This window comes from Triturus cristatus, chromosome 7 (genome assembly GCF_964204655.1).
Source record: "Triturus cristatus chromosome 7, aTriCri1.1, whole genome shotgun sequence".
Classification (NCBI taxonomy): Eukaryota; Metazoa; Chordata; class Amphibia; order Caudata; family Salamandridae; genus Triturus; species Triturus cristatus.
In genome coordinates, this window is record NC_140590.1 from 98,015,742 (window position 1) to 98,042,691 (window position 26,950).

At 47.5% G+C, this 26,950-nt stretch overlaps 1 protein-coding gene and 1 long non-coding RNA gene across 3 annotated transcripts in view; one reads left to right on the plus strand and one right to left on the minus strand.

Annotated features, from left to right (window-relative positions):
- LOC146808912 (uncharacterized) overlaps positions 1-26,950 on the plus strand; it is a 424,390-nt gene that overhangs the window by 275,521 nt on the left and 121,919 nt on the right. Inside the window, exon 3 of one of the 2 annotated variants that reach the window (XR_014966278.1) lies at positions 10,004-10,110. The exons of the other annotated variant lie outside the window; for it this stretch is intronic. This is a non-coding gene — a long non-coding RNA (uncharacterized LOC146808912). Of the gene's footprint in view, positions 1-10,003; positions 10,111-26,950 lie in introns of those variants that run through there. 2 annotated transcript variants of the gene reach the window in all.
- LOC146808913 (ly6/PLAUR domain-containing protein 3-like) overlaps positions 1-26,950 on the minus strand; it is a 448,169-nt gene that overhangs the window by 224,161 nt on the left and 197,058 nt on the right. The gene's annotated exons all lie outside the window — the stretch shown is intronic.

The following is a 26,950-nucleotide window of genomic DNA, read 5'->3' on the forward strand; positions in this document are numbered from 1 at the left end:
CACTACACATCACAACAGGTGTATTTTGTGTTAAAAAGCTCTCTTTTATTTAAGTCAGTAGTCTTGATATCAGCACTGGAAGAATGAAAGGATGAATAGGCATAACGCTTTGCAGAGAAACAAACTTATTACTAAGGTGCTGATTTACAATTGTGCAGACAGCGTACTCTGTCACAGATGTGGCGGAATACCCTGTCCCCCAAAACCTTGCCCCTTCCACCTTATTTAGACTTAGGTAGACTGCCAGATTCCGTTGACGGAGCCGCTGTAGGCTCAATCGATGGAAAGCTTCCGCCGACGGCCTGATGGAGAAGGGGCCATTAGAGGAAAGACTTTCCACCCCTCTCCTTATTAAAGGTAAATCCTGCTGGTGAAGGACGAATAAAATAACAAGCATTTGCAATGAAATAGGTCTCGTAATTACGCGAGTTTGAGCTATTGGCATTATAAATGACAATGCCTTTTATTTATGTGTCTGTTTGTAAAACATAAATAAAAGGCATTGTTATTTACAATGCCAATAGCTCAAACTCGCGTAAATGCGAGACCTATTGCATTGCAAATGCTTGTTAGCGCATGTTGTACACAGGAGGATTCAACTTCCGTATTTTCAGCTCCCGTGCGTCGCTGCTAACCCCCAATCTGCCTGCTTCTTTGAGAAACCGTGAATTTTGTCTTGATATATATTGAGATTCTTTGATGACTGTGGCTTCTGACCCAGTGGCTTAGCTAGGGGGGGCGGTCTGCCCCAGGCGGCACTATTTTGAGGGAGGACAAAGGCATTCAGATAAGGCTCTGCTTGCTTTCGTGGACGTTCGGGGACGGGCAGAGAAGGAATAGGACTCGGGCAATGTCCTCTTCTTTTTTGTGCTGGCAGCTGTCCCCCCCTCTCTTCCTATTAGTCCCTCTCTTTCTGTCTTGCTCCTCACTTACTGAAAACCGTAACTTGAAAGAAACGGTTCACAACCTCTTTCCTTCTTTCATTTAGTTGCTTACCTGTAAAATGGATCCCAAAAAAGAAAAACACTCTTGCGGGGAAATGCCCTTTTTCTGACATTTTTCTATTCCAAAGTGCAGCGGGATGGAGAGAAATAGAAGGTTTTAAATATGAAAAATAAATACATAACTAAATAAAGCAAGACAGAGTGGTTGCAAAGTGGCCAGATTGGTTTTATTCACATCCAGATACATCAGTCTCACTTTACAGAGTTTGCCAGTGAAGCGCCACTTTTGTTTTCTAGTCTTTCTTTGAACAGCATTGTTGTCCCCAGGTGGGGAAGTGTACCATTGCTGGAGGGATTGCAATAGGTGGTTGATGGGTGGATTGGAAAACAAAATGTGTACCATGGCTCTGTTTATGGATGTGGTCTTTTTAAACAATGCTGCTTACGTTTTGTAAGGATATAAGCAATGGACATTGAAACGGTTCCCTTCAGGGCTCTGTAGTCATGTCCTTAACTTTTCAGGTAAAACCACTCGCTGATTTCTGAATAGTGAGTGAGAGATTGTTAAGGTAACCATGTTGTTTCTGCTTACATTTCACATGCTTTACTTAATCTTGCCTTCCCTATGAGTGTTTGCTTTTACTTTTTTTTGTAGGCAGCATATTACTCTTATCAAGTGCATAATTTGAATTGAGCCACATCCTAGTGTTTATAGCGGGCACAATTAGGTTGTAGCTGAAGGCAGTGCGAGTTTCTCTCAGTGGGGCAGTATGGTGTTCAGTGGGGGAGAGGATGTGGCACTATGGCCAGTGTTGTCGAATTTGGAACTGGGGAACTGGGTTCAGTCTTCATGACCAGTCCACCAGACCACTCTACTGAGGGAGCATATTCCCATGCTAGACCTTAGAAGGCCCCACTAGACCTTAGAAGGCTTGATGTCTTAGCACAAGCAGGTGTACCCTTGGGGTGTCAATTGTGGGTTAACCTTGAAGGCCTGTCCACCACACTCCATACTGAAGTTCATCTCCAGTCTTGCGGGCAAGCCTACGAAGCAGCACACCCTAGAGCAATAGTGATCCAGTCACTGTGACTCTGTCACTGAGTTCACATGAACCTTGAGCAAGTTAGGGCGGTGTGAACGGTGTGACCGCACTGGGTACCTATTTCGGGTGGGTGCGTAGTGTTTGCAAGAATATTATGGTTTAAAAAAAACTTGCTGCCTCCTTCCTGGCCTCCAGCAATTTTCAGAAACAATAAAAATGTCATGATAACTTCGGTGATTAATGTTCTTCCTAGAGAGAGATCCGAGTTTTGTCTAGTGGAAGGGTTGACTCCTGAAAAGGTAGCACAGAGGGTTAATGTGCCTGTTGCAAAGAACATGTACCATGCAGATCACAAAGTGCACTGCTTTAATGGGGGGGACCATGATGAATGGTCATTTAATGTCAGCTGTGGATGATGGATCCCTGAACAGTGTCATGTATGTGCATGTTTGCATTGTGCTGAGGGGATTACCAGGTAATTGTTCACGCAGCTCTCTGATCGATGTCACATGCGGTTTTGCTGAGTCCCCAGATAGATCATGCAGTCTGTGTGTTCTCTTTTGTACTGCCAGTCACCGGTGTATTTAACTGTGTAGCCTTGGACCGTGTCATGTATGTGTATGTAACTTGCATGATCGAGGTAACTATTAGCGGCGATACTACGTTTCTCTTGGTCCTCTTTCAAGTGCTTGCCGTCCTTTTTCCCCAGCAAACCCCCCCCCCGACCCCCAGGTGCGGCAATCTGAGGGATAGCCCCAGGCACCACAAGCTCTAGCTACGCCTCTGTTCTGACCTGAATTAGAAAGAAGTGCTGCGGTGAAGTGCTTGACGCGCTTTGATCATTGAACTATGTGCATCCACCGGGGCGGCTGCATGGTGCAGCTCGAGCTGAGATTGCAAAGTGCAGAGTATTCTGATCAGTTTGAGCATACTGCACTTTTGACACAGACTGGTTCATTTGACAGTAACCCTGCTGATGCAGACTGGTACTCTGAACACCCATGCTGCTCTTTAAACTGCCATTTCCAAACCAAGGTCTTACATTTGCCTCCTCATATGGCAGTCTAGCAGAGTTTTTGCGGCACCATCATATTGTCTAGCGGCACCAAGATATGAGAAATGTATGAATAAAAAAAGCAGAGCTTTCTACAGCTGGGTCATTTGCTGTTTAGGCAGATATGCCTGAAGTGTTAGGAAATTACACATTTATGGGAATTATTTACTAAATCTGAAATCGATTTGTTAAGTCTCCGTCAAGGATTGACCAATACATCAACGGCGGCTCAGGAGTCGCCCCACTGCTTTACAGCAGTGCAAAGAAAAACATAAAATGATAATGGCACTTAATTATCATTTTATTTTTTGGATTGCAGTTGCCGCCAGGTTAGGGCGGGGCGGAGCTGGGCTCCCTGCCTCACAGGGAGGAGGAGTGGCTGATGCTGCACCTAAAGTCCGCATGATTGTTTGGCTGCCGACTCGGGCCGCCAAAACAGTCATGTGCACTTTGCATGTTCTCCACCCAGGCTGTGTTCCAGCCTGGGTGGAGAACATGCCCAGTCTTCTACTACCTCTCTGAGCACCGAACTACGGTGCTCAGACCAACCACGATGCTGCTATCAGGAGCGGGAATCTGGAAGCTGGGGAGCTTCCTTTTCCTGCATCCTGACAAGGAGAGGCAGGGGCTGGTGACAGGTAAGTTTTATTTATTATTTATTTCCTAACCACCACTTTCCCCCACCCCTCACCACCATCCTCTACCAGCCCCCACTGCAATACACATAAATAGAAGGAGTGGGTGGGAGGGGAAAGGAGGATGTTGCGCTACGGCCAGAGATCCCAACTTTGGAATTGGAGTGCCAGGTGACTCTAGGCAAATCATGTGATATCCTGTGCCTAAAAAAAAAAAGAAAATGTGAACGTGTGTAATGTAACTATGGTGCTCACGTAATGCACCCCAGTACCCTCAGGTTGAATTCATGCTTTATGAAAAATGGCAACAAAAAGAAGAAATAGTACCTCACAGCAAGAGATGTGGATGGACTCTAAATAAATTAAGCTCATCTGTACTTTGTCTATGCGCCATACAAAGAAACAGAAGTGACAACTTGACACAGCTGCCGAATTAATTAAAAGGCAGCAAAGAAGTATAGTGTGCTCCACCTTTGTTTACGAGATTAAATGCATTCTGTGCCTTTCATTCGTTTTTCTAGGTCAAGCCTAGCGTTGCAACGCATGCACTGTCCGCTTTATGAGGCATGCAGTATTCAGTATAGTGTGAAGCTTTGTGGAAGCTCCGCCCACTCTCCGCCCATCTTTTTCATTGGCTTGTGTCTTAAATGCTGCCTTCCGATTGGTTGTAGGCTTGTTGGTCCCTCCTTATGACGGCCATGTCGTCATTTGTGTCCTTCCATGGCTACTGCCCCCTATACTGCACGTACTGCACAGAATACTTTCTTCCCATGCCCCTCCTCCTGCAGTCCAATGCCATTTTGCCTGCTGCCCCCCCTTTTCGTGCCTTGTCACCCGTACGCACTCCAGTTTGCAATGCAATAGGTCTTGCGTAAATGCGAGTCCTATTGCATTGCCAATGCGGTTTGAAAAGGTTGTGACCTAATGCAAGTCCAATAAGGTTCACTGCTTTTGGCTAGAGCATAGATTTTTTGAAAACATAGTGATGGTCGCCAAATGAGGGTGAGCAGACTGTTCTGCACAAGGTAGGGCAGGTGCACAGTCATCTACAGGCCCCCAACAAGTCACCAAACGCCTAAGGAGGGGCTCACTTCACTCTCTAAACCTAGCGCACCAGGCTTCCCCATTAGTGTGTCTGTCCCTGCCTCTCACTCATCCTTACATGCGCGCTCTCGTCACCCTGTCACTAGAGCTTCTCGCCCTTAGGTGATGGGGGCATGTACCAGTGCTCGCAAGCAGCTGCCATTCACAGCTACGTGTGTGCCCCTGCAGCAGAGGCAGCAGCAGAGCCTGGTGTAATCACACCGCCTCCTTCTCCTCCCCAGCATCTACGATTCTCTGCTGCCCTCTCTGTACACTGGGAACCACCGCCCTCCACCTGGGGGTACACCATGGTTGAGTCCACAACCAGTGGCACGGGAAACGGAGGGAGGGGATGGTGACAGTCATTTTACAATATAATTTCTGCGTCCAGTCGACCCATTCCCCATCCATCATAAGTTGTGCGGGCTGTGGTATTAAGGTCGATTAGAGCTCAGCGTTGTATATATTGCTACGGTGGGGTGGGTGTTTTGCTGTGTCCCATAAGTGCTCTTGACAGTGTATGTGAGTGGACCGCATTTGCACATCCTCATGCTCTGTACATTCACTTCCTTATGCACCGCACATCCACTTCCCTCTGTTGTACGTTTTCACATCCACTTCCTCAGTGTAGTATAACTTTTCACTTCCGCTGCCCTTCTTTTCAGAAATGTATCTTCCCCTCTCCACTCACCTCCTTTGCTACTCCCCGCCCCAGCGTATGCACTCGTCTCCTTTCCACTTCCCTGTACCCACTCAATCTGCATGTCCCCACCCAAAGAAGTGCATTTTCGCTGTTCCTTTTCTCTCCCAGTGTATTGTTTCTCCTCATTGTGTACTGTGTGCAGCCCCCTTCATAGTCCCATGTCATTATTCTCCCCAGTTTTTGTCCCCAGGAAACCTTCCAGTGCTCTGTCCCTCCTATACAAATTACCACTCACTGTTTAATGCACACGTTCTCTGTGCGCCACTCCTTTCCGTACAGTGCCACCAAAATGATCACCACCTTGGCTCTGAACCGTAACTCTCTATGGATTATCTCTGGTATACTGCAAGACTTTGCTTTAATGTGTGTCCCCCTTCATCCAGTAGCAAGCGTACTGTAAATAAGTACATGTTGCTGTTAATGTCTGCGGACCGCACCTTCACATGGGGTGACACCATGACACCATCAGTGGACTGGGGGCGTGCTTTCAAAATGGAGCCACTGACTTCCTTTAGGCCATCCACCTGATGCATCTCGTACAGCGCCGGGGGACCGGCCATCTCCCGGGCCAGCACCTCTCTCTTCACCCTGGGCTCCAGCTACGGGGTGGAAAGTTCAGCCAGGGCTACCGGACGGGCTACAGCTCGGGCAGTACCGGAGGGGGGATCACGGCCGTCAGCGTCAACCAGAGCCTGCTGGCCCCGCTGAATCTCAAGATCGACCCCCAGATCCAGCAGGTGGGGACCCAGGAGAAGGAGAAGATCAAAACCCTGAACAACAAGTTTGCATCCTTCATCGACAAGGTGAGCCGGTGGGGCTGTGGGGGTGAGACAGGGGTTTGTGAGGGTACAGGGGCACTCAGACACAGGGGCACCCAGGCACAGCCCGTGCATGGAACACAAGTGAAACTCAAAAGACAACTCCGTCAGGACATGGAGACCGGGGTTCGACTTCCCCAGTGGATGGGGATGGGACGGAGCAGTTGGCACAGGTACAGCTGGTCTAACGTGTGACATCTCAGCTGGCAGAGGTGTGTGCCAGGCAGACTCTCGCCGTGGGAGGGGATGCGCTGGCACGCGCAGGTAGACCCGGTCTCTGCGGAGGCACGAGCGAGGCAATGGGACAGGCGCCTCTCTTGCACAGGTGTGTTGGATCTAAGGGGATCAGCCTGCTGTCACCAGAAGACCAGGCGTGGGGAAAGGCGCGCTGTGCTGGTTCAGGGAAGACACCCCTGCTGGGACGGCTCTATCGTCTCTAAGGGGGGGGAGCAGTGGCGTCACTAGGGGGGCACTGGGGGTGTGGACCGCACGGGTGACACCATAGGTTACCGCACTGGGTGACACCAACCCTAGTGACGCAGCTGGCAGTTCCTTACACAGGCCCGCTGAACGCATTTTTTGTAACAACGGCGCACACACTTTTGTCATATTTTCATTGAGTTTGATATGGAAACTTGAAACGCCTCTTCATTAAACTCCACTGTAATCAGCATCATAACCCGCCTCCACATTTACAGCCCCCATACGATTTGGAATACTGCCTTTTGAACTCTTTTAATGTAAAGGAAGGTGCTAATTATCGCATGCTCTTAATTTATATTCTAAAATCCCTCATTGTAGGGTTGCATTGATGAGTCTCATTCAGTTTGATGGTACACAGGGGCATTTAGGATGGGGTCAGCACCTCAATGGCTTTATAGCATATGGGGCACATGTTTGAACTCCTACGCGAATGTGATAACACACATAACAATCATTTCCTCTTATATCTCTTCCTTTGCTGTGCTTAACAGCGAGGTCCTTGCTCTGCCCTCAAGGGCTGTCTCAACCCCCCTGCATAATACACAGCAGCTCTCATCCATTGCTGGGGCTTTCTCCTTCCCCTATGTGATAGGAAAGGCCCTCACCGCCCCATTTGTTGAATTATATTAGTCGGAGGGCAAAGTACAACAGCTGTGGGTTTTCCCGCCAATCTGGACTGATAGTAAGGAAGCCTCAGACATGGAACAATCAGGACAGGACGCAGTCTCAGTCTCGAGTCGTGACTGAGGATAATATGAAAGCAATTTGTCTTTTGGCGATTTGTGCATTAGTACTTCAAAACAAAGACAACTTATTTGTTCAGTGTAGCTTTATATGGCGCTACAAAATGCACTGCTCAGCACAGGTATCTATGGAATGAAATCAGTGGGTTATGGGCAATTAAATTGTATTAGATAGTGGTGAGGGTGTGCAGTGTGTACACTGAGATTTGGAGTCGGGTTGAGGGGTTGTCAAGTTGAAGGCTGGCTTGTAGAGGTGATTTTCTGTTGCTTTCCAGTCGCTGGTATGTAATGAGTGTGGTTTGAGAGGGAATTTAATTTTGACAGGTCTTGGGCAGCCACCATTAAATCATGGCTCCTGATTCTGCAGACTTTTGTCTATATATTTTCATTGCTCTTCTGGTTGATCTGCGGACTGGTTGTGAACATTCACTTGTGTGCATCGCTCAGTGCCTGATGTGCTAATACAGGGTTGTCGCCATCAACACCAATCCAACAATAATCAGAAACTGCACCCTATTAAACGACATTCCTGAAAACAGCTCCTGTGCAAAGATCAAAACTCAACGTTGGGGCGTGGCTTGGGGCCCAGCAGAGATGGCGGTGCTCGGGTGAAGCTCTCCGGTGATTCTCAGAGAAACCACGCTTCCGGATCGAGCCGAGACGCACTATATGCAGCTATGGGCAGATGAAAACCAGAGGATCGTCCTGAGACCCTCGTTGCCCTAATTCCTCACCAGCAAGTAGTTTTTTTCATGTAATTTCAGCTCCTTATCCGTCGCGTATTTTCACGGCCGTCATTTTGAATTTTAACCGCGATCGTGGACTTTGTGCATTTTGTGCTGAACTTTCTATAGACTGTTTCTTGATGTCTCCAGTTTGACCCTGCACCTGATTGCTGTGTGGCTTTTCCTCATTGCACTGGGGTATGAGGTTGTGGAGTGCTGTTGGAGGTTTGCTGGAAGATTGAGGAGATTATGTTTGGCGGCCATCTTGCGACTTCCAGAGAGCCCTCATAGAGCTCACTTATCTCTGCTTTGATACTGCTGACTGGAAGTTTGCTCGAGATATTTAACCATTGCTTTTTCTGGCTGTTTTCTGATGCGCTCAGTATGTCTTAGCATCTGAAAAAATTGCACGATTCTTCTTCAACACTTCAGGGTACGTTGTTGTGTACTGATGCCAAAAGATCACTGGAGACTTTGTGAAAATTGTGTTTGGTGGCCATTTTGTGTTCCACAACGAGCCTTCATAGAATATACTTTCTTCACTTTCTCATTGCTGACTGGAAGTGTGAGATTTTGGTCAGCATTTTATGGGCAGAACAAAAGTAATCCGTCCTTCTCCATCCAAGAAGCATATTTTTATAAAAAATTCAAAAATGTTCACTGCATTTTCTAAGCTTGAGGACTCTCTATTGTCCACGCCTCAGCGCTCAAACATAACTATGGCTCTCCTGGGAAATCTTTTACTACACGTCTTAAAAAAGACCCTCCTTCACCGCCTAAGTCGGCCTCGCCTGTACCGATGGAATTACTACTTGAGGGGATCAGGGCCCTTCGACCCTTTATGGAAGAGACTAACACCAAATCTTAACGGATAATTGGTCTCAACTAGATACAAGGGTTTCTGAAGTTGAAAATACCATTTCTTCCTTAAAAGAGTCTTGTGCAAATGTCTCTCACCTACATTCTCAGGTCTCCACACTTCAGAAACAGGTTGAGGATCTCAACAACCGCAATAGACGGAACAATCTGCGCATCTACGACCTTGGAGAAGGACTTGAAGGATCAGACTCGCTCACCTTCTTTAAATCGTTTCTCCCTAAAATTCTCCACATGCCAGAAGGGACGCAACTCAATATTCAACGGGCTCACAGGCTGGGCCGCGCTCCATCCCATGCTAGTCCCTCACAGAAACCGAGAGGTGTCATCTTATACTTCTTGGAATATACAGACTTGTTGAAAGTGCTCTCAGCGGTTAAAGCTACTCCAAAGATTACATGGTCAGGATCGTCTTTATTTTTCACACAAGACTATGCTAAAGCTACTGCTAACAGACTTAAAGCTTTCCTTAATATGAGAGCTGATCTCCGTTCCTTGGGAGCCAGATATGGCCTTTTCCATCCATGCCTCTTCGAAGTCATGTATAACAATAGAACATCAACGTACGAAGATCCAATTCGTTTACAAAGCTTCATAAACTCTTGCAAAACAGTTGCTATGGATTCCTCTGGGCCTTCTTCTTCATTTAACATTTAACTGATTTTTGCTTCCTCCACAGGTTCTTCGGATTCGGTTTACTTTACTATAGTATCCAACGACCGCAGAAATGCTTTTCTATAGTCTTATACATATTTGCTGCTGTTTTCAAGAAGTTATACTTTATGTCAAGTTGCTTAATGCTACTGTTGGTTTTCCTGTTATCGATTGATCCAATATATGTTACATTTGTGTGTTCTAACGCTTATCCTAATACTTATTTTTTGTTGTCTTCACAGATTTTTACCTTTGTATTGTGGTTTCTCTTCGATTTTCTGTTCAGTTGACCCCAGATGTATTGATTAATCCTTGTGGTTCCATCCCCCCTCGTGTATTCCTGAGTCTTCTTTTGGCCGGCAGTCGATCTGGGCCCCGCCGGATTCCGCCGTGATGCCGCCTCTGGGAGTCGGGGTCCCTCAGGGCTCTATTTTGAGCCCGACCCTCTTTAACATCATTATGACCCCATTGGCGGCGTTGGTGGAGTCGCATGGTGCCCAGATCGTATCCTATGCGGACGACACCCAGCTCCTCTTCTCTTGTAAGAGAGGAGGCGACTTTGATGGGGAGAGTATTCGGGATTGCCTTGGGGCTGTTTTTCACTGGTTCCATCTAAACAGCCTTAAGTGCAATTCCGACAAGTCCGAAGTACTTTTCTTTGGGTGCGACACAGAACCAGATTGGCAGACCTGGTGGCCACGGGATTTGTTCCCTCCGTCCTGCTCCTCTCAGGTTGCTAAGAATCTGGGGGTGAAGATGGATAACAGGCTTACCTTGAAATCCCAGATCCAGGGGGTGTCGGGCATTTGCTTTGGCATCCTCAGGATGCTGCGGAGGTTTCTTCCTCTGTTATCCGTGGAACACAGGACGCTGACTGTCCAGGCTCTGATTGGGTCCAGGTTGGATTACTCCAACGTTCTCTACCTGGGCCTCCCAGAGTACTTGTTGCAGCGGCTTCAAGTGGTACAGAATGCCGCTGCAAGGGCAATCTTTGGCCTTAGCAGGCGCTCCAGGGCCTCGGGCTTGCTGGTAACTTTACACTGGCTTCCTATCCGCAAGAGGATCGCCTTTAAGGCGTTGACCTTGGCCTACAAAGCTCTTCACAAGGAGGGAGCCAAGTACCTCCAAAAGAGACTGTTTTTTTACCATCCAACCAGGTCTCTGAGGTCGGAAGCCCTGCACCTTGCTGTTGTCCCCCGGGTAAAGAAAGCGCGCCTCGGAGGCCGCTCTTTTGGACTGCTGGCTTCTCAGCTGTGGAACTCTTTACCACTGGCCCTGCGGGGAGCCACCAGCCTACTAGCTTTTAGGAAAGGCCTTAAAACTTGGCTGTTCACTCAGTAGCCGGTTCTCCGTGAATCTCTGGCCCATTCTTCTGTTAGTTTTATCTGGTGTTATGTTTTTTATGTTGCAGTATTGTCTCTTTCTCCATTAAAGCGCCGGGACACTCTTTTTGAGTAGCCGTGCGCTATAGAAATAAATGAATAACATAACATAACATAACATAGGTATGTTTTCCTTTTGTATATTCTTAGGTATATTATTTATTGTGTCTTTTCTTTTCTGTTTTTCTTTGATTGTTCGCATTTTCTTATCAGCAGGTGTTCCTCATTTTTTTCACTTCGTCTTATCTTGCCTTCTCGATCAATTTTTCCGTCTTTATAATTATTTCTATTTCTCAATTCCCCTATTACCTATCTACCTGGCTTTTCCTTTTTCTTATTCTGGTATTTGATTCTCATTTTTCGCTTTGGCTATTCGATTTGTCTGTCTTTTTTCACTCTGACATCGAACTAATCATTTCCCTCTTGCTTTACTTATTTCATATTCTATATTGAGCTTACAATGAATTGGACTTCTGCTTCACATTTGTAGTACAATTTGTCTTTAATTACTTATGTCATTAAAACTGATTACATGGAACGTTAAGGGATTATTTTCTCCCATCAAAAGGCAAAGAAGCCTGACCCACTTAGCCAAATTAGATGCTGATATTGTATTCTTGCAAGAAACTCACCTCTCGGATGTTGAATCATTAAAGTTGAAATGGGGTTGGGTGGGGGAGGTTCTCTTCTCCCCAGGTGATGGCAAACAAAATGGAGCAATGATACTTTGCCATAAATCCCTTTAGTTTTCACTTCTGTCTCAAGCTTCAGATGTTGATGGAAGATGGTTGAATGTTAAATTGTCTTTGAAGGGTGTTCCAGTCTCTCTTCTTAATGTTTATGCCCCTACATGTGACAAACCCTCTTTTTGGTCCACACTGGCTAAGCAAATTACTCTCTGCATGGAGGATAATTTTATTTTAGCTGGCGACTGTAACCAGACTTTTGACCCGTTTGTTGACAGAAATTCTAGAGTCTCCTTTGTTCCCAACAAATCTCAGAAGTCTTTTGTTCAAGCAATCACTCAACATAAACTCTTAGATGTTTGGCGTCTTTGTAATCCGACCACTAGAGAGTACACGTTTTACTCCCCATCCCATCAAACTCAATCAAGAATTGATTACATATTTGTCTCTCATACCATTGGCCTTCACATTCTACCTAAGGTTATAGGTCCCAAAAGGTGGCATTTTAATAATGCCCTCCTTTTGGATCCAAAGTTTACTGCCTCCTTCACTACCTTCTTTGATGAGTTTTTTGTGCTGAATCAAACCCATTCCATGCCCTTCTCAACTGTATGGGATGCATTCAAAGCCTCAGTGAGGGATTTCATTATCGGCTTTGTTGCAAAGAGACGAAAAATTTCCCGTAAATTTACTAAGGATCTTCTTCAGGATATTAAAAGACTGGAGCACTCTTTCTACACTTCACACTCGAAGGAGTGTCTCACAGCTCTCATAAATGCCAAAATGCAATTTAATAAGAAATCAACGGAGGATGCCTCACTATATTTGTTAAAGTCCTGGGCAAAATTTTATGGGGGCAAAAATAAAACAGGGAAAATATTGGCTAATTATTTAAAAGTTAAACATAACAAGCTAAATATTGAATCTATTTATGATGATCGATCAGATTTAAAATGTAAAGATGCTGATATTTTGAATGAATTCTCTCTCTTTTATAAATCACTATACGCTTCTGAAACAAAATCCTCTGATCACTCCCTACTCCACTTTTTCTCTGATATCCAAAAACCTCAACATACTCTGCCGGATTTATCCTCCTTGGAGTTAGATTTTACGCACCAAGAACTATTAACTGCTCCTCAGCATCCTAAAAAAGACAAAGCACCGGGACCTGACGGTTTCACTGTAGAATTTTATCAACACTTCTCCAAACTCATAATGCCCAAATTACGTTCTCTAATAAATTTCTTTAGTACATTAGGTGGTTCCCTGGGTTCTTTCTCGGAAGCACACATTTGCCTTACCCCCAAAGAAGGTAAAGACCCCAAATATTGTAAAAATGACAGGCCAATTTCCCTGGTAAACATTGATTATAAAATCTTTTCCAAAGCATTAGCCATACGACTAGACTCTTACCTACCTGATTTATTGGGAAAAGAACAACCTGGATTTGTCAAGGGTAGATTCATAAATGATAATACGAGACTCCTTTTTAACGTCTTGTCTAAATCTTCCCATTTAAAACATTCCCTTGTGGCGATAGCACTTGATGCCGAAAAGGCGTTTGACAGGGTCAAGTGGACTTATTTGTTTTATACCCTCACATGGTTTGGTTTTGGCCCTAAATTTATATCCCTGATTTCTCTTCTCTATTTCAACCCTCACGCGGCTGTCTGCACCAATGGCCTGGTCTGCTCATTCTTTGATTTGGGGAGAGGAGTACGCCAGGGCTGCCCTCTTTCCCTCTTCATTTTTATCTTAGCTTTGGAACCTTTTCTCTCTAAATTACATCAAAATCCAAATTTACATGGTTTTCAAACAGCAAACTCTCACATTAAACTCGCAGCCTATGCTGATGATATTTTGCTTTTTATGTCCAAACAAAGTGACTCAATCCCTGCCTTTCTGGCGCAGGTACAAGCCTATTCTAAGATCTCCGATTATAAATTGAATAACGATAAATGTGAGATTCTACCCTTGACTAAGTATACTTTTAAGTCGGACTTTAGTGCTTCCAACTTTACTTGGAGTCCCACCCATATTAACTATCTAGGTTTACATGTTACTTCTTCTATATCAGACATGGTAGCATTATGCATGAATAAATGCATACATAATATCTCGGAACTAGCCGCTAAATGGCATTCCCTCTACTTATCCTGGTGGGGTAGCTTGGATACTATAAAGATGATGTTGTCGCCTATAATTCTATACACCATCTCTAATATTCCGGTCCCGATCCCTACTAAATTTTTTAAGAGGATCAATACCACACTCTCTTCATTCTTATGGCACAAGAAGAGGTCCTGAATGTCTCTATTTAAATTAACTCGTCCTAAAACAGAAGGTGGGGTTAATTTTCCCGACTTCCAGGCTTATCAGAAAGCATTCCTCTTACGTCAAGCTTCTCTATGGTTGTTTGATCCCACAGAAGATTGCCCTCTATGGACCACAATTGAGCGTCTTTTTTATCCCCTTTCTCTTTTTATGAATACCTTTCCTTTTCACGCAAACCACAGGCCTTGTCCACTCCCATAATTAAACTGACCGCTAAACTTTTGGAATCTGCATTTTCCCCCTCACACAGTATTATCGATTCTTTCCTTAATTCAACAATTTGGCACAACAAAAATCTGACTATTTGTAATAAACCATTTTATTGGAAGACTTGGCAACAATAGGGTTTAATACGGATACATCAGTTATTCTCACATTTGAACTTTTTATCTTTTCCCTCACTTAGTCAATTATTCAATCTACCTTCCTCATTTATTCATAAATATAGTCTACTTAAGGAAGCCGTGATGGATAAATATATCCAATTAAACTACCCAAATCCTCCAGAGCAGTTAATATAACACAAACACTGTTTTTTGTTTATAATAGACTTTTATTTACACCGAACGCTTTAAGCAAAATATTTGCGACTGTTTCAGACGTTTGTTGGTCATGTTCCTCTCCAAATGCTGACTTACTCCATATGCTATTCTCCTGTCCAATTGTATATAATTTCTGGAAACAAGTATAGTCTCAAATTAACCTAATTTTGGGAACTAAGTTTTCTTTTTCTTTCACTCATGTTTTCTTAGGGAGTCTTTCACCTTGCTGGGAGAATGTTACATTTAATGTTAAAATTATTGATCTGTTAATCACTGTTAATTGGAAGGACTTCACAAAAATCTCTTATAAGGCATGGTGGTATGCTGTTTGCCACAATCACAGGTTGGACAATTCTTTTGTATATCCCATACATATGGCAGCGAAACGTCTGGACGATGTTCCCAGCTACAACCATCTCAGCAAGAAGTTCTAAAACCCCCTTGAGTCCCCCTATACGTTCTCAGACTATTTGTTATTCCACTACTTTCTACGATTCACCTTTATCGTATTAACCATTCTCTTTTTATTCATAAGACCGATTCATTTATTTGTATTGCAACCTATTGTATTGTAATGACATGAATTTAATGTTATGACTTCTGTATCGACACCTTTGTTTCTATCAATAAAATGTTCTTTTTGAACTTAAAAAAAACTCAACGTGGGCTCTGATCTTGTTTATGGCCGACATCAACAACGTTTTGGGAACAGATTTCAAAAACGTGTAGATAGTGAACAATTTCAACTACCTACTGCACTTGCTAAACACTGCCCCACTAAGAACTGCTCCCTAAACTTTGAGCCTTCTCCCACGATTATTATTGAGACAACAATTCTTAGGAATCTGTGGAGTACCTTAGATGCACTCCAGCTGCTTTGAAAAACACTGTTGTAAAGCTCACAGAAAGCTGTGGAGTATTCAAACACATGGGAGTTACAATGCACACTCTCCACTGACTGTAAATCATTTTGGACAACAATAAAAGCAGTACATCCACCACACTTCTACAACGTCACTATCCTACTCCTCGATATTCGCTTCTACCACCTAAAGCCCTTTGCACCCCTACCCCCCACCCCCACGCCCCGTTGTGCCATTTCACCATAGCACCTTATAATGTGCCATGGTAACGACTTTATGCACAGTATTCTATGGTCTCCAATCACAATCGCAGGCAGTAGCTCACCCCTCTCCCCTGCACTGATTCCAGCTCTTTCCTGAACCAGGCAAAAGCTCAGAAATAACCCGTCCTCATCAAGATGCTGTCATTGGTTCCAGCTGATCTCAAGAACTGTTAGCGCCCCGGGGCATGCTTCAACCAGTTGTTTTTGGGTGTCAAAATGCCACAAATGAGGTAATGTTAAGCTGAAAAAATGCCAACGTTGTAAGTTAATACTAAAACAAAATGTGCTGCATTATGCTGCAGAATATGCCTAATTTAGTTTAACCGAACACATAATTTGGTCCTCCTCCAATGCATATATTCAGCGGCCCTACTCATACGTAATGTAAAATACCAACTCTGGGGCACGCACATTTTAAATGCCGCAGATGAACTCGGTGGCTTCGGAGCGGAAGGGGGGGTACGGACGCTCTGTGTTCTGCCGGAGAGGAAGGAGGAGGTCCAGTCCAGGGCCTTCTCTTGGATTCTGGCGTCATAAAGACATTGATGGGAGTTTGCTATGGACATGAAAACGTGCCTGCATTCATTAAGTGCAGTTTACTGGAAATTGGTGATGTGTGATGTTAGACTAATTGCTTTTTTGCGTTCCAAAAGTGAGCGCGCAGCAAAAATCTATCCTGAACAGATCCACAAGCTGATTTTCCGGCTTTGGGAAGTATCTTCTTGTTCAGGGTCGCAAAAAAGAGCATTGCAATGATCTCAGCGCGTTAAAGGCCCGCTGTTGACATCAGTGAAAAGCGCGTCATTATCCTGGACAAGATAACAGCAGCTTGCCATCCTTGATAGGTTTATTAAACTGATTAATTGTTTCACTTTTTAAATGCAGCAGATAGTAGAAGCAGAAGTGCAGTAGAAACAATATATGGGAACAGTTCCTTATGACTGTGTTCATTTATTTTACTGGGAGTGCACAGGGTCCAAATACCTCGAACAAACCTCGCACTGACACCATTGTGACAAGCGCATTACCAGTGTACAGTGCACAGTTAGCTGAGAGGAAACATCTGGATTTAGAGTGTAATTGTTCAGGAGATAAAATGCTTAATCTCAGCCCAGGAGATGAAACCCCCTACCCCAGTGCAATCGGAAAATATCAACGGTCTAATGCACAGCTCTAGACAAGGAAGTCAACGTTATTGGTAAGAAGCAAAAGACTGAGAGTCATATTGTTCACCGCTGCAGCATGTCCCCCGTCATTCGCTTCCATTCAACATATTTATAAATCCCACCCAAATCTTGATCCGATCTAATTTGTCTTCCCCGACGAGAACTACAGTTCCTAACCCCAGAGGCGACGCGGCATATCACAGTCTTATCACAGCTGCTTCTAAATCAGACAGCTCTTTGCATCACTTGCTGGCGACGTAAACACATCACATGATCGCAGCCCCGTATCCTGTTTGATGTCTGACTGCAGCATGGGAAGTGTGTTCACTAAAACAAAGGGAGTGAAAGTGCTTAGACGCCCTCGCGAGGAGGACAGGCAGAGCCGTGAGCAAGACCGCATCTGCCCCGTGATTCACACGACTTTGAAAGTGAAAGTGTCTGCACGACAGCCCAGGAGTGACGTGCCACTATCACCAGCGCCCTTCGATACTGCTAACATGGCTGGCGCAACTCCCTCATCCCATCCTCCCTCTTCCCCATAATGGCATCGTGTAATATAATGTCGCCTCCCGTGAATGCCGCTGCCCGCGTCCCAAGCAGTGGGACATCAGCAGGGCAGCATGTTAGTGGCCGCCCGTCGGAGCCTTCCCCCCTTGCTGCCTCGCGCGCGAGGCTACGCCCACTAAGGTAGGACCCACCTATAGTTTTGAACTGGAGGCGGGCCACTGGGGGCGGGGGGCGCGGCCGCCCCCTCTACTTAGGTGGCCCTCTCGCCCAGCTCCTCCTCTGTTCCCTGCGCGCCGCTCCAGCCTGGACACGCGATTTCGCCGCCGCCAGGGTCATTGTCGGGATCGTCGTCGTCGCCGCCGCCAGTCATTACGGTATGTCCATGCTCTTGCCTCCCCCCCGGCCCCGTCCCTGGGTTAAGCCCGGGTAGTACAGGGGCCCTGTGGTCGGATACCACGGGGGGGGGGCGGAGATGGTCGCGTGTGGTCGGAAGCGGCAGGGTGGCGGTCAGTTGCGGGACAGGGGCAGATGTAGCGACGCAGCAGGGTTAGGGGCGGGTTACGAACGCCTTAGGACGGTCGCCTATCCTGGCGTCGGGTTTGGCAGGAGCCCGTTGTTTTCGGCTAAAACCTGGTGGGAGCGTGAGCCGCTGTGTGGAGCAGCTAACGGCACCGATCTGCAGCCCGCCCCCCTGATCTCAGCAGACCCCACACACCGAAGGCATGCGCAAGGCCATGAAGAGCACATATCACCATGTCAGCGCGTGCAGGTTCAATTCGGGACGATCGATACTCTTCTCCGATATCTCTTGCCCAATACAGGTTAGAACATTATGAATAATTACTCTCCTTTGCAAGCAGGAAAACAAGTCCAGGAGCACAATTTTCATGACTCTGCTTGCCAGCGGCAGGGCCCCCTTTGGGAATAGGAGTTGGCCTAACAGCTAGGGCGCTCAACTGCGAACCTGGGGAACTAGGTTTCGAGTCTTGGCAATGACTCTGAACAGCCTGTGATTCTCGGCAAATCACTTAATCTCCCCGTTCCTCTTCCTGATTGCCAGATGAAAGGGGGAGTGCTCGGAAGAAGTCGGTCAGCATAGATAGTGCGTAAAAAGCATTCCGCCTCCATGTCGAGCAATTTTCCACCCCCATTTATCAAGAAGCAGTGAGGAGCCGGGCAGCGTCCGAATACCTCATCCTAGGCGGGGGGGAGGGGGGTGGAGACTGGAAACGCACGGAACAGGCATCATTATTCCCGGTGAAAGTGAGCAGTTGATAGGGTAAAAGCACTAAGGAACTTGCCCCTTTGTTTAAAAGGTTCCGGTATGCGGGTGTTCGGAGCTCAAGTATTCCGTTAGCTTTGAAAAAGCTCTCTATGGCGCACAGTGGGTTAGATGGCGTTCGAATGTCCTTTCCGCCTGATGCCGGTCGCTCCTCCTGGTCTTGCGTCGGGTTTCGAGTGCCGGTGGACGGAGCTCTGGGAGAGCTCAGGCTTTGCATGTATGAAGGCCCCGGGTCGGCTCTCGGCATCTCCAGATTTCTGCTTGCTTGGCTTGGTTGGGATGTGGACCCGTTTCATTTGTCGGGCGTAGTTATGGACTTTGCCCGATTACTGGGGGCCCCTGGTGGTGCGGGGGAAATGGCGCGAATGGGTTGTGTAAGTCTGCAAGGCCCAAGTACCTGAGTATGTAATGTAGATACGGGCCATGTACAGAGCCCCGTGGCCGCGCCCACACCCGGTGTTTCTGGGCAAATCACTTAAACCCCCGTGCCGGAATGCGTAATGTAAATACGATGCTATGTACAGCACCCCTGGACCTGCGTGACGAGATCCCGTGGGCGGTGTGGTCCGCTGGCTGCACCGCCGACTCGGTGCAGGGAACCAGGGTTCGAGCCTCGTTGCCCAGTCAGCTGGGAGCCTTTTCCTTCTGCAGCATCAGCTTCCGGTCACCGGGTTTTGTTTTCATAGATCCTGCAATCGTAGTGGTATCGATCCGTGATTGGTGGGTGGGCACGTGATGGGGCGCGCCCTGCTCTGCTACAGGACTAAACAAGTTTAACATTTGGAAGAGATCGGTTCCAAAACTACAATATAGCATAGTGTTCCCATGTCTATGGGAATCCTCCCAGCAACTTCTAATGAGTCCATAGTGTCGCGCTAATGACAAAAGGCCCTGCAAAATTTTATTGACACAGTATAATTCCGGTAATTAAGCGTTATGCGTGTTCGCTGCAAAATCAGAGTGCAGGGGCCCAGGACACAACACGAGCTGCCAGAATTCAAGCAGCTGTTGTGTGCAGTTGGCAGCTGTTATACCGCGTAATCCAACCAGAGCTCCTCTGCAGACCTTCTTGGTGGGCACGCATCCTCAAGTTTAAAAATCAAACTTCGACACAGGAGAATCCATCGCTGAGACAAGGCGCTGTGACGCGGTCCAACACAGGACTGGCGCGACGATGTCCAGCTGCCCATGTGCTTGAGCTGCAGCAATGCACTTCGCGGTCACTGTGCCCCAATAACTGTGTTTTGAGAGGATCAAGGCACAGGAAGCTAAGGCGAAGTGTCTAGGAGCACACAATTGTGTAACACCTGGGATTGGAACTCGCGCCTCTGGGTTCCAAATTAAGCTTTTCACCCACCGGGTCACACAGGCAAAAGCTCGACCCACTTCTCCATTTTCAATACTTTTATCGCCCACACGTCCCGTGCAGGAGGGGCTTCTGCACAGTCGCTGCACCTCCCTGGCACTGAATAAATCTGCAGCGCCCAGCTTTGTCCTTCCCTGCACCCGGGGAGCGCTAACCTTCCCCGGGCCGCTCCCAGCTCTACAATAGCCCGCCAGGCGCACCCCGGGACCAGGAAGTTATTTCCAGTTGGCAACTGCATAGTCTGAACGGTGGAATTCGGGGTCCTTCGTATACTCGGTGCTCCCTGCCTCCCAGAACAAAGTGTGCACCACTGTGTACTTTGTTTCAGTCATGGCACCGGATGCTGCGTTTCTTTCCACGGCAATTCCAGGCCTCACATAAATGTCAAGATAACTCGTGTGATTCGTTATCTTCCTGGAGAAAGGTCAAGAATTTGTATAGTGGAGGTTTTGACTTCGGTGTAGTTAGTGCAGAGGGTTAAAAATGCCCGCTGCAAAGAGCGTGTGCCAAGTAGATTCCAGAGTGCGTATGATGTAAATAGGTCAGCAGGTGACTGTTTCAAAGGAGGCATCCTTTTGTTACTTGCAATGTATATCTTAAAGCCCTTAATGGTCAACAGTGAGCTACGAACGCTCATCCTAGAGCTGCATTCACACCACTAAGCATACATTATTACAATATTGATTAGTGTTGCAAAGAGGGTTAATTTGGCTAGAAATCGACTACGCTTTTGCTTCTCCACACTAAGCAACCTTAAACTATCTGCCTGCCAGTAGGGATGACATGAGTCTCCTACGCATTGAGTCCTTTGGCTCAGGTACAAAAACAGAGTAGGTCGCACACTGCTCGTCATACTAGCAAATAGCCCCATAGAACTCTGGATACTGTAGTGGCAGCGGAGAGTACGCCTATGCCACGAGTGTAAAAAATAATGCCATCCCTGGACACGTGTTTCGAGGTAATTGCCTCTCGTCAGCAGGGAGCAGGTAGGTGTGAGGGGTGCCAAGTAGACTGCCAAAATATTAAAGGTAAAATACCTCTCACGGCGCGCAGGTGCGGTACCAAGGCTCGTCAGCCCAACGCGCTCAAGGGAGCTTAAATACAAAAACAGAGTAGGTCGCACACTGCTCGTCATACTAGCAAATAGCCCCATAGAACTCTGGATACTGTAGTGGCAGCGGAGAGTACGCCTATGCCACGAGTGTAAAAAATAATGCCATCCCTGGACACGTGTTTCGAGGTAATTGCCTCTCGTCAGCAGGGAGCAGGTAGGTGTGAGGGGTGCCAAGTAGACTGCCAAAATATTAAAGGTAAAATACCTCTCACGGCGTGCAGGTGCGGTACCAAGGCTCGTCAGCCCAACGCGCTCAACGGAGCTTAAATACAAAAACAGAGTAGGTCGCACACTGTTCGTCATACTAGCAAATAGCCCCATAGAACTCTGGATACTGTAGTGGCAGCGGAGAGTACGCCTATGCCACGAGTGTAAAAAATAATGCCATCCCTGGACACGTGTTTCGAGGTAATTGCCTCTCGTCAGCAGGGAGCAGGTAGGTGTGAGGGGTGCCAAGTAGACTGCCAAAATATTAAAGGTAAAATACCTCTCACGGCGCGCAGGTGCGGTACCAAGGCTCGTCAGCCCAACGCGCTCAAGGGAGCTTAAATACAAAAACAGAGTAGGTCGCACACTGCTCGTCATACTAGCAAATAGCCCCATAGAACTCTGGATACTGTAGTGGCAGCGGAGAGTACGCCTATGCCACGAGTGTAAAAAATAATGCCATCCCTGGACACGTGTTTCGAGGTAATTGCCTCTCGTCAGCAGGGAGCAGGTAGGTGTGAGGGGTGCCAAGTAGACTGCCAAAATATTAAAGGTAAAATACCTCTCACGGCGCGCAGGTGCGGTACCAAGGCTCGTCAGCCCAACGCGCTCAAGGGAGCTTAAATACAAAAACAGAGTAGGTCGCACACTGCTCGTCATACTAGCAAATAGCCCCATAGAACTCTGGATACTGTAGTGGCAGCGGAGAGTACGCCTATGCCACGAGTGTAAAAAATAATGCCATCCCTGGACACGTGTTTCGAGGTAATTGCCTCTCGTCAGCAGGGAGCAGGTAGCTGTGAGGGGTGCCAAGTAGACTGCCAAAATATTAAAGGTAAAATACCTCTCACGGCGCGCAGGTGCGGTACCAAGGCTCGTCAGCCCAACGCGCTCAAGGGAGCTTAAATACAAAAACAGAGTAGGTCGCACACTGCTCGTCATACTAGCAAATAGCCCCATAGAACTCTGGATACTGTAGTGGCAGCGGAGAGTACGCCTATGCCACGAGTGTAAAAAATAATGCCATCCCTGGACACGTGTTTCGAGGTAATTGCCTCTCGTCAGCAGGGAGCAGGTAGGTGTGAGGGGTGCCAAGTAGACTGCCAAAATATTAAAGGTAAAATACCTCTCACGGCGCGCAGGTGCGGTACCAAGGCTCGTCAGCCCAACGCGCTCAAGGGAGCTTAAATACAAAAACAGAGTAGGTCGCACACTGCTCGTCATACTAGCAAATAGCCCCATAGAACTCTGGATACTGTAGTGGCAGCGGAGAGTACGCCTATGCCACGAGTGTAAAAAATAATGCCATCCCTGGACACGTGTTTCGAGGTAATTGCCTCTCGTCAGCAGGGAGCAGGTAGGTGTGAGGGGTGCCAAGTAGACTGCCAAAATATTAAAGGTAAAATACCTCTCACGGCGCGCAGGTGCGGTACCAAGGCTCGTCAGCCCAACGCGCTCAAGGGAGCTTAAATACAAAAACAGAGTAGGTCGCACACTGCTCGTCATACTAGCAAATAGCCCCATAGAACTCTGGATACTGTAGTGGCAGCGGAGAGTACGCCTATGCCACGAGTGTAAAAAATAATGCCATCCCTGGACACGTGTTTCGAGGTAATTGCCTCTCGTCAGCAGGGAGCAGGTAGGTGTGAGGGGTGCCAAGTAGACTGCCAAAATATTAAAGGTAAAATACCTCTCACGGCGCGCAGGTGCGGTACCAAGGCTCGTCAGCCCAACGCGCTCAAGGGAGCTTAAATACAAAAACAGAGTAGGTCGCACACTGCTCGTCATACTAGCAAATAGCCCCATAGAACTCTGGATACTGAAGTGGCAGCGGAGAGTACGCCTATGCCACGAGTGTAAAAAATAATGCCATCCCTGGACACGTGTTTCGAGGTAATTGCCTCTCGTCAGCAGGGAGCAGGTAGGTGTGAGGGGTGCCAAGTAGACTGCCAAAATATTAAAGGTAAAATACCTCTCACGGCGCGCAGGTGCGGTACCAAGGCTTGTCAGCCCAACGCGCTCAAGGGAGCTTAAATACAAAAACAGAGTAGGTCGCACACTGCTCGTCATACTAGCAAATAGCCCCATAGAACTCTGGATACTGTAGTGGCAGCGGAGAGTACGCCTATGCCACGAGTGTAAAAAATAATGCCATCCCTGGACACGTGTTTCGAGGTAATTGCCTCTCGTCAGCAGGGAGCAGGTAGGTGTGAGGGGTGCCAAGTAGACTGCCAAAATATTAAAGGTAAAATACCTCTCACGGCGCGCAGGTGCGGTACCAAGGCTCGTCAGCCCAACGTGCTCAAGGGAGCTTAAATACAAACTGACGAGCCTTGGTACCGCACCTGCGCGCCGTGAGAGGTATTTTACCTTTAATATTTTGGCAGTCTACTTGGCACCCCTCACACCTACCTGCTCCCTGCTGACGAGAGGCAATTACCTCGAAACACGTGTCCAGGGATGGCATTATTTTTTACACTCGTGGCATAGGCGTACTCTCCGCTGCCACTACAGTATCCAGAGTTCTATGGGGCTATTTGCTAGTATGACGAGCAGTGTGCGACCTACTCTGTTTTTGTATTTAAGCTCCCTTGAGCGCGTTGGGCTGACGAGCCTTGGTACCGCACCTGCGCGCCGTGAGAGGTATTTTACCTTTAATATTTTGGCAGTCTACTTGGCACCCCTCACACCTACCTGCTCCCTGCTGACGAGAGGCAATTACCTCGAAACACGTGTCCAGGGATGGCATTATTTTTTACACTCGTGGCATAGGCGTACTCTCCGCTGCCACTACAGTATCCAGAGTTCTATGGGGCTATTTGCTAGTATGACGAGCAGTGTGCGACCTACTCTGTTTTTGTATTTAAGCTCCCTTGAGCGCGTTGGGCTGACGAGCCTTGGTACCGCACCTGCGCGCCGTGAGAGGTATTTTACCTTTAATATTTTGGCAGTCTACTTGGCACCCCTCACACCTACCTGCTCCCTGCTGACGAGAGGCAATTACCTCGAAACACGTGTCCAGGGATGGCATTATTTTTTACACTCGTGGCATAGGCGTACTCTCCGCTGCCACTACAGTATCCAGAGTTCTATGGGGCTATTTGCTAGTATGACGAGCAGTGTGCGACCTACTCTGTTTTTGTATTTAAGCTCCCTTGAGCGCGTTGGGCTGACGAGCCTTGGTACCGCACCTGCGCGCCGTGAGAGGTATTTTACCTTTAATATTTTGGCAGTCTACTTGGCACCCCTCACACCTACCTGCTCCCTGCTGACGAGAGGCAATTACCTCGAAACACGTGTCCAGGGATGGCATTATTTTTTACACTCGTGGCATAGGCGTACTCTCCGCTGCCACTACAGTATCCAGAGTTCTATGGGGCTATTTGCTAGTATGACGAGCAGTGTGCGACCTACTCTGTTTTTGTATTTAAGCTCCCTTGAGCGCGTTGGGCTGACGAGCCTTGGTACCGCACCTGCGCGCCGTGAGAGGTATTTTACCTTTAATATTTTGGCAGTCTACTTGGCACCCCTCACACCTACCTGCTCCCTGCTGACGAGAGGCAATTACCTCGAAACACGTGTCCAGGGATGGCATTATTTTTTACACTCGTGGCATAGGCGTACTCTCCGCTGCCACTACAGTATCCAGAGTTCTATGGGGCTATTTGCTAGTATGACGAGCAGTGTGCGACCTACTCTGTTTTTGTATTTAAGCTCCCTTGAGCGCGTTGGGCTGACGAGCCTTGGTACCGCACCTGCGCGCCGTGAGAGGTATTTTACCTTTAATATTTTGGCAGTCTACTTGGCACCCCTCACACCTACCTGCTCCCTGCTGACGAGAGGCAATTACCTCGAAACACGTGTCCAGGGATGGCATTATTTTTTACACTCGTGGCATAGGCGTACTCTCCGCTGCCACTACAGTATCCAGAGTTCTATGGGGCTATTTGCTAGTATGACGAGCAGTGTGCGACCTACTCTGTTTTTGTATTTAAGCTCCCTTGAGCGCGTTGGGCTGACGAGCCTTGGTACCGCACCTGCGCGCCGTGAGAGGTATTTTACCTTTAATATTTTGGCAGTCTACTTGGCACCCCTCACACCTACCTGCTCCCTGCTGACGAGAGGCAATTACCTCGAAACACGTGTCCAGGGATGGCATTATTTTTTACACTCGTGGCATAGGCGTACTCTCCGCTGCCACTACAGTATCCAGAGTTCTATGGGGCTATTTGCTAGTATGACGAGCAGTGTGCGACCTACTCTGTTTTTGTATTTAAGCTCCCTTGAGCGCGTTGGGCTGACGAGCCTTGGTACCGCACCTGCGCGCCGTGAGAGGTATTTTACCTTTAATATTTTGGCAGTCTACTTGGCACCCCTCACACCTACCTGCTCCCTGCTGACGAGAGGCAATTACCTCGAAACACGTGTCCAGGGATGGCATTATTTTTTACACTCGTGGCATAGGCGTACTCTCCGCTGCCACTACAGTATCCAGAGTTCTATGGGGCTATTTGCTAGTATGACGAGCAGTGTGCGACCTACTCTGTTTTTGTATTTAGGCTCCCTTGAGCGCGTTGGGCTGACGAGCCTTGGTACCGCACCTGCGCGCCGTGAGAGGTATTTTACCTTTAATATTTTGGCAGTCTACTTGACACCCCTCACACCTACCTGCTCCCTGCTGACGAGAGGCAATTACCTCGAAACACGTGTCCAGGGATGGCATTATTTTTTACACTCGTGGCATAGGCGTACTCTCCGCTGCCACTACAGTATCCAGAGTTCTATGGGGCTATTTGCTAGTATGACGAGCAGTGTGCGACCTACTCTGTTTTTGTATTTAAGCTCCCTTGAGCGCGTTGGGCTGACGAGCCTTGGTACCGCACCTGCGCGCCGTGAGAGGTATTTTACCTTTAATATTTTGGCAGTCTACTTGGCACCCCTCACACCTACCTGCTCCCTGCTGACGAGAGGCAATTACCTCGAAACACGTGTCCAGGGATGGCATTATTTTTTACACTCGTGGCATAGGCGTACTCTCCGCTGCCACTACAGTATCCAGAGTTCTATGGGGCTATTTGCTAGTATGACGAGCAGTGTGCGACCTACTCTGTTTTTGTATTTATGCTCCCTTGAGCGCGTTGGGCTGACGAGCCTTGGTACCGCACCTGCGCGCCGTGAGAGGTATTTTACCTTTAATATTTTGGCAGTCTACTTGGCACCCCTCACACCTACCTGCTCCCTGCTGACGAGAGGCAATTACCTCGAAACACGTGTCCAGGGATGGCATTATTTTTTACACTCGTGGCATAGGCGTACTCTCCGCTGCCACTACAGTATCCAGAGTTCTATGGGGCTATTTGCTAGTATGACGAGCAGTGTGCGACCTACTCTGTTTTTGTATTTAAGCTCCCTTGAGCGCGTTGGGCTGACGAGCCTTGGTACCGCACCTGCGCGCCGTGAGAGGTATTTTACCT